At 48.1% G+C, this 12,500-nt stretch overlaps 2 non-coding genes across 2 annotated transcripts in view; both read right to left on the minus strand.

The window, feature by feature from the left end:
- The window catches only part of LOC131291781 (large subunit ribosomal RNA), a 4,085-nt gene extending 3,780 nt beyond the window's left edge, over positions 1 to 305 (minus strand). Inside the window, exon 1 of the ribosomal RNA XR_009189539.1 lies at positions 1 to 305. This exon is cut by the window's left edge and continues 3,780 nt beyond it. This is a non-coding gene — a ribosomal RNA (large subunit ribosomal RNA).
- A 487-nt stretch (positions 306 to 792) lies between these two features.
- LOC131291779 (5.8S ribosomal RNA) lies at positions 793 to 947 on the minus strand. Its single transcript, XR_009189537.1, has one exon. It is a non-coding gene; the product is annotated as a 5.8S ribosomal RNA (ribosomal RNA).
- Positions 948 to 12,500: the final 11,553 nt, after the last annotated feature.

A 12,500-nucleotide genomic window follows, 5' to 3' on the forward strand; every position in this document is an offset into this window, starting at 1 on the left:
TGCTGCACTATCAAGCAACACGACTCCATGGTACGCTCGGTCCATCATCCAACGGGCGCTGTTCTACGGGCCTATCACCCTCTATGGGTTCTGAGCCACATTCAAGTTGGACTTGAAAAGCGCTAAGATGACGGATAGTGAGACGCACCAGTACACGGAATCGGATAGACGGACAGGCCGCCACCCCTACGTGCTGAGCTTCTCCCGTTTCGCTCGCAGCTACTCAGGGAATCCCGGTTGGTTTCTTTTCCTCCCCTTATTAATATGCTTAAATTCAGGGGGTTGTCACACATGAACTGAGGCTTATGTACCTTGCGGTTGTTATCGTCACATCTGGCTTGCGACTACTTTGTTTCAATGTCCAATATGTACCGTTGGACTCGGTTAACGGGCTGTTAGCCCGCGTGTGGTTTAACTCACTGATACCTTCCATTGCCCATACGCTAGTTTGTTTGTGTTCCTTTGGTCAACTTCCATACTTGAATCATTTGTGCTACCGCTGCTGCTTCGACGCTACTTTGACATCTTCGCTTCTATTTAAATAAATAAATAAGCTGAAGCTAGACATCAGTAAACACCACCACAGACACCACAAGCACGCCTTCTCCTCGTACTTCCGCCTCACGCGGGAACACGGACGCTCTAAATACTTCGAATTCCAATGCCAGTATATTGTAAACCACGGGTTCTTTAATGCTAGCGGGTCGTCGCGACCCTAGTTAACATCATGGTGCACGTCTCGTGACGGGTGTCACGGCGTAGTTAAATGTATGCGATACATTTCTCAAATATAAGCGCTCAGTCATCTGTACATCATGGTAGGTTCCCACGACGTGCAATATGCGTTCAACTTATCAATGTTCATGTGTCCTGCAGTTCACATTATGACGCGCAGTTAGCTGCGGTCTTCATCGATCCATGAGCCGAGTGATCCACTGCCGAGGGTGACTAACTTGCGTAAGCCGCCGCTGTGCGCGTATACCCGTTCCCCGTAGGGAGGAGCAAGCCGCCGCTTAGAGACGAAGCATAAAGTGTCCTCATTCCACATAGGGCAAGCTGGATGAATCCATTTTACCCAGGACGGCCGAAGCGGCGTGGACCAGGGGAGAACTGAACCTTATACTTCACACCACAGTAAGTCTACGTGTCCTCTTCCACATAGGGCAAGCTAGAACTAACTATCTTACCCAGGACTGCCGAAGCAGCGTGGACCAGGGGAGGAACACACTTTTCATGGAAACGTAAGGCATCCATGACTGCCATAACGTAAGCCGCCGCTGTGCGCGTATACCCGTTCCCCGTAGGGAGGAGCAAGCCGCCGCTTAGAGACGAAGCATAAAGTGTCCTCATTCCACATAGGGCAAGCTGGATGAATCCATTTTACCCAGGACGGCCGAAGCGGCGTGGACCAGGGGAGAACTGAACTTTATACTTCACACCACAGTAAGTCTACGTGTCCTCTTCCACATAGGGCAAGCTAGAACTAACTATCTTACCCAGGACTGCCGAAGCAGCGTGGACCAGGGGAGGAACACACTTTTCATAGAAACGTAAGGCATCCATGACTGCCATAGTGCGTAAGCCGCCGCTGTGCGCGTAAACCCGTTCCCCGTAGGGAGGAGTCAAGCCGCCGCTTAGAGACGAAGTATGAAGTGTCCTCTTCCACATAGGGCAAGCTAGAATGAACTATCTTACCCAGGACCGCCGAAGCAGCGTGGACCAGGGGAGAACTGAACTTTATACTTCACACCACAGTATTGAGTAATGTGCCCTCTTCCACATAGGGCAAGCTGGAATGTTCCATTTTACCCAGGACGGCCGAAGCGGCGTGGACCAGTGGAGGACTACACAATCATGAGGTTTGATATCGACTTGTGTGTTTCAATAGGATACCGATGGTATGGTTTGAACCGATTTGATTTAGCCATTCTGAAGTCATCACTTGGTTGAAGCGCTGAACTAGGGAGGCATCGTTTACATATATATTGGTTTTCGCATGCTCTACTAGGTTAATGTCATGAGGTTGGCTATCGAGCATGCCCAAGTGATGACTTGATTGTGTGCTTGCTTGAATTCTTCACATTTCATACCATCGGTTAGTTGTCGAATCATTCCTCGATCATAACCTTCGTTCTTGGTTCATGTATGCTCTCTTCCACATAGGGCAAGCTAGAATTAACTATCTTACCCAGGACCGCCGAAGCAGCGTGGACCAGGGGAGAACTATACTTTGTCTTGTATGCCCTCTTCCACATAGGGCAAGCTAGAACTAACTATCTTACCCAGGACCGCCGAAGCAGCGTGGACCAGTGGAGGACTATACTTTGTTCATAACACCACAGTATTGAGTAATGTGCCCTCTTCCACATAGGGCAAGCTAGAATGAACTATCTTACCCAGGACCGCCGGAGCAGTGTGGACCAGTGGAGGACTACACAATTAAGAGGTTTGATATCGACTTGTGTGTTTCAATAGGGTACCGATGGTATGTTTTGAACCGATTTGATTTAGCCATTCTGAAGTCATCACTTGGTTGAAGCGCTGAACTAGGGAGGGGCATCGTTTACATATATATTGGTTTTCGCATGCTCTACTAGGTTAATGTCATAGGGTTGGCTATCGAGCATGCCCAAGTGATGACTTGATTGTGTGCTTGCTTGAATTCTTCACATTTCATACCATCGGTTAGTTGTCGAATCATTCCTCGATCATAACCTTCGTTCTTGGTTCATGTATGCTCTCTTCCACATAGGGCAAGCTAGAATTAACTATCTTACCCAGGACCGCCGAAGCAGCGTGGACCAGGGGAGAACTATACTTTGTCTTGTATGCCCTCTTCCACATAGGGCAAGCTAGAACTAACTATCTTACCCAGGACCGCCGAAGCAGCGTGGACCAGTGGAGGACTATACTTTGTTCATTACACCACAGTATTAAGTATGGTGTCCTCTTCCACATAGGGCAAGCTAGAATTAACTATCTTACCCAGGACCGCCGAAGCAGTGTGGACCAGGGGAGGACTATACTTTATACTTCACACACTAGCCAAATTGAAGTCATCACTTGGTTGAAGCACTGAACTAGGGCGAGTCTATCGTTTACTTTGCATTGGGATAATACGCTGCATGCTCTCTTAGGTTAATGTCATGTGATTGGCTATAGAGCATGCCCAAGTGATGACTTTGTTTCAAGCTCAACAGGTAGGGTATTGAGTCCTCTTCCACATAGGGCAAGCTAGAATTAACTATCTTACCCAGGACCGCCGGAGCAGCGTGGACCAGTGGAGGACTATACTTTGTTCATTACACTACAGTATTAAGTATGGTGTCCTCTTCCACATAGGGCAAGCTAGAACTAACTATCTTACCCAGGACCGCCGAAGCAGTGTGGACCAGGGGAGGACTATACTTTATACTTCACACACTAGCCATACTGAAGTCATCACTTGGTTGAAGCGCTGAACTACGGCGGGGTAATCGTTTACAGGTTATAATCATATAGCTGCATGCTCATTAGTAGATAATGGAATATTGTATGGCAATATGAGCATGCCCAAGTGATGACTTTGTTTCAAGCTCAACAGGTAGGGTATTGAGTCCTCTTCCACATAGGGCAAGCTAGAATGAACTATCTTACCCAGGACCGCCGGAGCAGCGTGGACCAGTGGAGGACTCTATACTTTATACTTCACACCACAGTATTGAGTACGACTTGCATAAAGCCCCTAATGAGAACCACGAGGGCTCTCTCAATGTAGAACCACGAGGGCTCTAGTACCGATTCTCTCGGTACGGCTTGGTCCGTGTTCCTTTATGCATGTACTCGCAGAAAGTCTCAACCCGGAGGTCTTGACTTTGATTGTCATAGTTGGACTACGACGGGGCATCCGACCATTGCTGATCGAACACCCCTGATTCACCATCTTTCGGGTAGGCGGTACGCGTACCTCCGGACGCGGAAGTCTCAACCCGGAGGTCTTGACTTTGATTGTCATAGTTGGACTACGACGGGGCATCCGACCATTGCTGATCGAACACCCCTGATTCATCATCTTTCGGGTAGGCGGTGCGCGCACCTCCGACGCGGAAGTCTCAACCCGGAGGTCTTGACTTTGTATTGTCATAGTTGGACTACGACGGGGTATCCGACTCATCGAATACCCCAGAAGCACACCATCTTTCGGGTAGGCGGTACGCGTACCTCCGGACGCGGAAAGTCTCAACCCGGAGGTCTTGACTTTGGTTGTCATAGTTGGACTATGACGGGGCATCCGACCATTGCTGATCGAACACCCCTGTTACACCATCTTTCGGATAGGCGGTGCGCGACACCACCGACGCGGAAAGTCTCAACCCGGAGGTCTTGACTTTGTATTGTTGGATAGTCCTCTTCCACTATAGGGCAAGCTGGAAATATTCCATTTTACCCAGGACTGCCGAGGCAGCGTGGACCAGGGGAGAACTTCACGGAATCTTCAGGCATCCATGATTGCCATAGTGCGTAAGCCGCCGCTGTGTGCGTCAACTCGTTCCCCGTGAGGAGGAGTCTAGCCGCCGCTAAAAGACGAAGCATTAAGTGTCCTCATTCCACTATAGGGCAAGCTAGAATGAACTATCTTACCCAGGACCGCCGAAGCAGCGTGGACCAGGCGAAGACTATACTTTATACTTCACACCACAGTATTGAGTACGACTTGCATAAAGCCCCTAATGAGAACCACGAGGGCTCTCTCAATGTAGAACCACGAGGGCTCTAGTACCGATTCTCTCGGTACGGCTTGGTCCGTGTTCCTTTATGCTTGTACTCGCGGAAAGTCTCAACCCGGAGGTCTTGACTTTGATTGTCATAGTTGGACTACGACGGGGCATCCGACCATTGCTGATCGAACACCCCTGATTCACCATCTTTCGGATAGGAGGTGCGCCCACCTCCGACGCGGAAGTCTCAACCCGGAGGTTCGGACTTAGATTGATTTTCAAATTCTCGATTTTTCGATTGCGAGCTAGCGCTTTGCGGTCTTCGGCAATGTTGTAGATCTCGACGAGATAAGACTTTTTGGTCAAGGGACATTTTGCCCTCCGACCCCTCCTTCCCCCCGCAAATCGCCCCCCAAAGTGCAATTTTTGCATTTTCACCTCTTTGCACGCACTGTTCGGCCCAAATGGCCACTTTCTATGGGTCTGAGCGCTTTGCGGTCTTCGGCAAACTTTTAGAGCGTACCAAGCCCTAATTATAATTCTTCTACACCACCTTCGTACCTCTTCATCCCTGGCCGCTATTCGCGTACCAAGGTAATTTTTGTTCATTTTGTCAACATTTTTCATCTTTGACTGTTTATATCGGCCTTGCCATGAACCGATAGCGCTTCGCTGTGTTCTAACGTAAGTTAGTACTGCTCAATACCTTTCCAAATCATGTCTTAGATTGTCATTTGCTTGCATACAGCCGGAGCTATGAGCGATACCGTAAAAAGTACCGAAACTTGGAAAAATCCTTTGATCGCCCATATCCCCCCTTTGGGGGCCAGATATCGAAAAAAGTTCTGATTCAAAAAGTTGCGCATTAACGTGTTCTAGTTATGCCTAGAACATTTCACTTCGCTAGCTGGCCTGCAACTTAGCCGTAATTGGGATTTTAGGGTGTTCTTGGAGGGCCCATTTCCTGCGACTTGGTATCTTTTGGGCCCAATGTTTCTCTAATATCTCCACGAGTTTTCCAGATAGCCTTTTCAAACTTTCAGGGTGCCTAGAACACCTCAAGACCTTTCCAACGCTATGCCGTTTGCCTCGCTCGGACATCTACAGCCAAAGTTATTCGAGGTACACGGTACCTTACCCTGTTTTCTCAGTACTTGGTCGAAAATTTCGATCAGCCATATGACCGACTTGGACAACCCTGAGCGGGTTGGCCCCATATAACTAAACTTTCGTCTCGTGAAGGCAAACTTACAAATGTTCCACGTCAACTCGCTATCTCGTACCGCCTTGACGGTATACTTGGTCCAAGGGCCATTTCCAGGGACTTGGTCGCAATTTCGCTCTAAGTTTCGCTAATACCTTCGTCCGTGGACATGGTGATTTTTTGTTCGTATTTTTCCTTGATAGTCCCACTCAAGACTATTCCATACCAGAGCCAAGCGTCCCGCTAAGTGCCATACAGCCTGAGCAGTAATTCATGAAAGGTACCTCTACCAGTTTTTGCCATACTTGGGTACAAACTTTGTATCGCCCATATCTCCACTTTGGAGGCCAGCCAGCACCTTTGCCCCATATACTTTTTTGTTGGTCATACCATGCACTAAATATAATTGTTCTAGGCCAACTTGCTATCTCTTCTCTAACTTGCCGTTATTCTTGGTCCAAGTCCCATTTCATTCGTTTTCGGACCCATTTTGCTATATGTTTCACTAATAGCTTCGGCCATGGACAAGCTGATATTCTGTTTGTATTTTTGCTTGATAGTCCCACTCAAGACCATTCCAAAACACACCGCAACTTGTCGCTCGGTGGCAAACTGACCGAGTTATAATTCATGAAAGATACCTCAACATGGTACACCATGTGGTCGGCCCAAACCATATACCGACCAAACGACCGACTTGGAGCACCCTGACCGGGTTGCCCCCATATAATGAAAGTTGCGTCTCTACACGCTCAACTTATGAATATTCTACGCCAAGTCGCTATCTCTTACCGGTAAGCCGGTATTCACCTTCCAAGGGTGATTTTGGTCAAGTGCCATTTCCTGCGACTTGGTCCCCGAATTGGACCATCATCACCTAATATCTCCGTGGTCTTTCAACTCAGCCTCATAAAACTTTCAGGGTAGATAGGTCTCCCCAAGACCTTTCCAACGGTGAGCCGTTTGCCTCGCTCGGCCATCTACAGCCGAAGTTATTAATGGTACTTGGTACCTTACCCTGTTTTTTCCATACTTGTTCGTACTTGGGTACAAACTTTGGATCGCCCATATCTCCACTTTGGAGGCCAGCTAGCACCTTGGCCCCATATACTTTTTTGTTGGTCATGCCATGCACCAAATATAATTGTTCTACGCCAACTTGCTATCTCTTCTCCAACTTGCCGTTATTCTTGGTCCAATTCCCATTTCATTCGTTTTTGGACCCATTTTGCTATATGTTTCACTAATAGCTTCGGCCATGGACAAGCTGATTTTCGATTGGTATTTTTCCTTGATAGTCCCACTCAAGACCATTCCAAAACACACCGCAGCTTGTCGCTCGGTGGCAAACTGACCAAGTTATAATTCATGAAAGGTACCTCAACTTGGCACACCACGTGGTCGGCCCAAACCATAAACCAACCAAACGACCGACTTGGAGCACCCTGACCGGGTTGGCCCCATATAATAAAAGTTGCGTCTCTACACGCCCAACTTATGAATATTCTACGCCAAGTCGCTATCTCTTACCGGTAAGCCGGTATTCACCTTCCAAGGGGGATTTTGGTCAAGTGCCATTTCCTGCGACTTGGTCCCCGAATACGACCATCATCACCTAATATCTCCGTGGTCTTTCAACTCAGCCTCATGAAACTTTCAGGGTAGATAGGTCTCCCCAAGACCTTTCCAACGGTGAGCCGTTTGCCTCGCTCGGCCATCTACAGCCGAAGTTATTAATGGTACTTGGTACCTTACCCTGTTTTTTCCATACTTGTTCGTACTTGGGTACAAACTTTGGATCGCCCATATCTCCACTTTGGAGGCCAGCCAGCACCTTGGCCCCATATACTTTTTTGTTGGTGATACCATGCACCAAATATAATTGTTCTACGCAAGCTTGCTATCTCTTCTCCAACTTGCGGTTATTTTTGACTCAAGTCCCATTTCCATAGTTTTTGGTACCAATTTGCTCTATGTTTCGCTAATAGCTTCGCCCAAGGACTTTGTGATTTTTTGTTCGCATTTTTCCTAAATAGTCCCACTCAAGACTATTCCAAATCACACCTTAGCTTGTCGCTCAGTGCCATACAGCCAGAGTTTTAATTCATGAAAGGTACATAACCTTGGTACACCACGTGGTCGGTCCAAACCATCAACCAACCATATGACCGACTTCGAGTCGAGCTAGCGGCTAGGCTCAATATAATGAAATGCGTGTCTTGATGCGGGCTACTGACGGTCTGAACAATGTAGCTCGCTAGCTCGTCTCTAAACTTGTGTTTTGGTCGAATATTGGGTGTTCATGTACCACTTCGGGTAACATGGACTTTGGTGCAACTTTACCACTTGTGCACTTAATTACTTCCCGGTCATTCAAGTCTTTGCCTTCATACTTTCAGGGTAGTTAGGTCTCGTCGAGACCTTTCCATACATATGCCAAACTCATCGATCGGACATCTATAGCCCGAGTTATTCGCGGTACACCGTACCTTACCCTGTTTTTTCCTCAATTGGGTACAAACCTTGGAACACCCATATCGCCCCTTTAGAGACTAGCTGGCACGTTGGCCTCATATAATGATAAGTGCACCTCAACTAGGGCTACTGACGGTCAGAACATTTCAACTTGCTAGCTCGGGCCCACACTTGTGTTTTTCTCGAATATATGGTTCAAGTGTGCCACTTTGGGCACTTTTGGACATTTTGTCCCCACACAACTTTCTTGCCTTGGTAGATAGGGTCTTGTGTTTTTGGGCAAAAAGATGCACCAAGATATGGTCTAACTTTCGTTCTTGTACCGCAAAGCGCTACCTCCAACACCCGAGGAGATAGAAAGTGATTATGTTCGGTATATCGGTCTTCCATGGCCTACTATGGTAAGCCCCTGCAGGTATGCAACCGAAGGTGCTTGGTACATGTATTTGGTGCAAAATCGGTGCAAAGTAGGTGTTTCCTTGATCGGGCTATAACTTTCTTGGTTGATGTTGGATTGCTTTGCGGTCTTCGGGGGATAGTTAGGGAACATGTTGGCCAACATTTTCTTATTCCTCAGCCTGGCCGTACCTCCTACCGTCTAGGCGGTATTCATGCTCTAAGTTGGAACTTGTGTTCCTTCGGGCAACTTTTCTGACTTTGACGCTTAATATCTTCCGTTCATATGCAGTCTAAGCTCTGCAACTCTCAGGAAAGCTAGTACTACTCATTTCCTTTCCATATCAGTCTTTGGCTTGTCGATCCAATGTCTACAGCCTTAGTTATTCACGTTCCCTGTGAAGGTAGGTTTTTGCCCATTTTCCAGTTCATGTGGTAACATTCCCGGACTTTGCCGGCTTTCTCTTCATGTGGTAACTTGCTTGCTTGTGTGGTAACTTGGAAGTGTATGTCTGACAGACCCAATCTCGGACTTAGCCGATTTTTCTCTTCATATCATATGGATCAATCACTAGGCCATCTTGCTTGCTTGTGTGGTAACTTGGAAGTGTATGTCTGACAGACCCAATCTGGGACTTAGCCGATTTTTCTCTTCATATCATATGGATCCATCACTAGGCCATCTTGCTTGCTTGTGTGGTAACTTGGAAGTGTATTTCCGACAGACCCAATCTGGGACTTAGCCGATTTTTCTCTTCATATCATATGGATCCATCACTAGGCCATCTTGCTTGCTTGTGTGGTAACTTGGAAGTGTATGTCTGACAGACCCAATCTCGGACTTAGCCGATTTTTCTCTTCATATCATATGGATCAATCACTAGGCCATCTTGCTTGCTTGTGTGGTAACTTGAAAGTGTATGTCTGACAGACCCAATCTGGGACTTAGCCGATTTTTCTCTTCATATTATATGGATCCTGGACTTAGCCGATTTTTCTCTTCATATCATATGGATCCATCACTAGACCATCTTGCTTGCTTGTGTGGTAACTTGGAAGTGTATTTCTGACAGACCCAATCTGGGACTTAGCCAATTTTTCTCTTCATGTCATATGGATCCTTCACACGGCCTTCTTGCTTGCTTGTGTGGTAACTTGAAAGTGTATGTCTGACAGACCCAATCTGGGACTTAGCCGATTTTTCTCATCATATTATATGGATCCTGGACTTAGCCGATTTTTAGGTTATTATATATGGATCCTGGACTTAGCCGATTTTTCTCTTTATATAATATGGATCCTGGACTTAGCCGATTATTAGGTTATTATATATGGATCCTGGACTTAGCCGATTTTTCTCTTCATATAATACGGATCCTGGACTTAGCCGATTATTAGGTTATTATATATGGATCCTGGACTTAGCCGATATTTCTCTTCATATGATATGGATCCTGGACTTAGCCGATTTTTCTCTTCATATAATATGGATCCGGGACTTAGCCGATTTTTCTCTTCAAATAATATGGATCCGGGACTTAGCCAATTTTTCTCTTCATGTGGTAACGTATGCCAATCGCTCACAAGTCATGGGATAAGGGTACTTGTGTTCTTCCATCTTCTAAGTCCCGCACGGGGACATCGTGATCGCCCCAAGTCCGGAATAGCGCCAAGTCAAGCCCCACGGTGGCCGTGCAGGACCTGTTAGCGGCGGCCCCACTGACAGCACTAATCCGGACTTAGAAATTATATCTTTCTAATCGAACACCACACACGCAACACCACCATACCACCATCTCCTTGCAAGTACCTAAGTACCCGCAACTCCATGGTGAAGGCAATGTCACTCCATCACCAACCTCTTTGCACTGCAAGCACTTGCGTACCCACAACACTCCGAAGAAGGCAACGGCGCGCGATGCTCGACTCCACACACCACACCACACCACACCAGCGATGGCCAGCCAGCCAGCCAGCCCAGCTAAGGACTAACCAACCAACCAACCACCAATGGCCTAGGCCAGCCAGATCCCACCTTCAAGTCCAAGCACAGCCAAGTGCAAGTACCGCTAAGTGTTCACCAACCAACCAACACACCAGGTCAGTTGGCCGGTACCCACCTTCAAGTGCCATTACCCTCGGGTGCAAGCTCAATCAAGTGTTAACCAACCAACCCGGCCAAGGCAGCCAACAGGCCGGCACCCTACAGCACCGATCCGCCATTACCACCTCAACCGTTGACCATGCAAGTGGCCTCGGACAACAGGTGACACCCGAAGTACATCCGAAGAACGTATATCAAGTGTTTGCTCACCAAGTCCTCAACCAACCCCAAGTACCCGGAGGTACCCAGAGTGTTGGATCCGCCAACCACTACCAGCACTCCAAGTCCTCGCGAACCCAAAGTGTTTGCCCGGTAGGGCCATTAGACCACAACGCTTGCTAACCATGCAAGTGGCCTCGGACAACAGGTGACACCCGAAGTACACCCGGAGAGTGTATATCAAGTGTTTGTTCACCAAGTCCTCAACCAACCCCAAGTACCCGGAGGTACCCAGAGTGTTGGATCCGCAAACCCGTCCCGGCACTCCAAGTCCTTGCGAACCCAAAGTGTTTGCCCGGTAGGGCCATTGTATCACAACGCTTGCGACCATGCAAGTGGCCTCGAACAAGGTGACAGGGGTATCTTCACCAAGTTCTCAACCAACCCCAAGTACCCGGAGGTACCCAGAGTGTTGGGTCCGCCAACCACTACCAGCACTCCAAGTCCTCGCGAACATAAAGTGTTTGCCCGGTAGGGCCATTAGACCACAACGCTTGCTAACCATGCAAGTGGTCTCGGACAACAGGTGACACCCGAAGTACATCCGGAGAGTGTACAACAAGTGTTTGTTCACCAAGTCCTCAACCAACCCCAAGTACCCGGAGGTACCCAGAGTGTTGGGTCCGCCAACCACTACCAGCACTCTAAGTCCTCGCGAACCCAAAGTGTTTGCCCGGTAGGGCCATTAGACCACAACGCTTGCTAACCATGCAAGTGGTCTCGGACAACAGGCGATACCCGAAGTACATCCGAAGAGTGTATATCAAGTGTTTGTTCACCAAGTCCTCAACCAACCCCAAGTACCCGGAGGTACCCAGAGTGTTGGATCCGCAAACCCGTCCCGGCACTCCAAGTCCTTGCGAACCCAAAGTGTTTGCCCGGTAGGGCCATTGTATCACAACGCTTGCTACCATGCAAGTGGCCTCGGACAACAGGTGACACCCGAAGTACATCCGGAGAGTGTATATCAAGTGTTTGTTCACCAAGTCCTCAACCAACCCCAAGTACCCGGAGGTACCCAGAGTGTTGGATCCGCCAACCCGTCCCGGCACTCTAAGTCCTTGCGAACCCAAAGTGTTTGCCCATTTGGGCCATTAGATCACAACGCTTGCTAACCATGCAAGTGGTCTGGAGTATAGGTGATACTGACATACCACCGAGATGGTACATCTAGTATTGGGTCACCAAAACCAAACCAACCCCAAGTATCAACCCGGCATACTCAGAGTGATGGATCCGCCAACCCGTCCCGGCACTCCAAGTCCTTGACGAACCGAAAGTGTTTGCCCGGTAAGGCCATTAGATCACAACGCTTGCTACCCCACGGCGAGCTAAACATGCAAGTGGTCTTAGGCAACAGGTGACACCCGAAATTCATCCGAAGATGGAATATCAAGTGTTTAAT

Source organism: Anopheles ziemanni (genome assembly GCF_943734765.1).
Source record: "Anopheles ziemanni chromosome X unlocalized genomic scaffold, idAnoZiCoDA_A2_x.2 X_unloc_145, whole genome shotgun sequence".
Classification (NCBI taxonomy): domain Eukaryota; kingdom Metazoa; phylum Arthropoda; class Insecta; order Diptera; family Culicidae; genus Anopheles; species Anopheles ziemanni.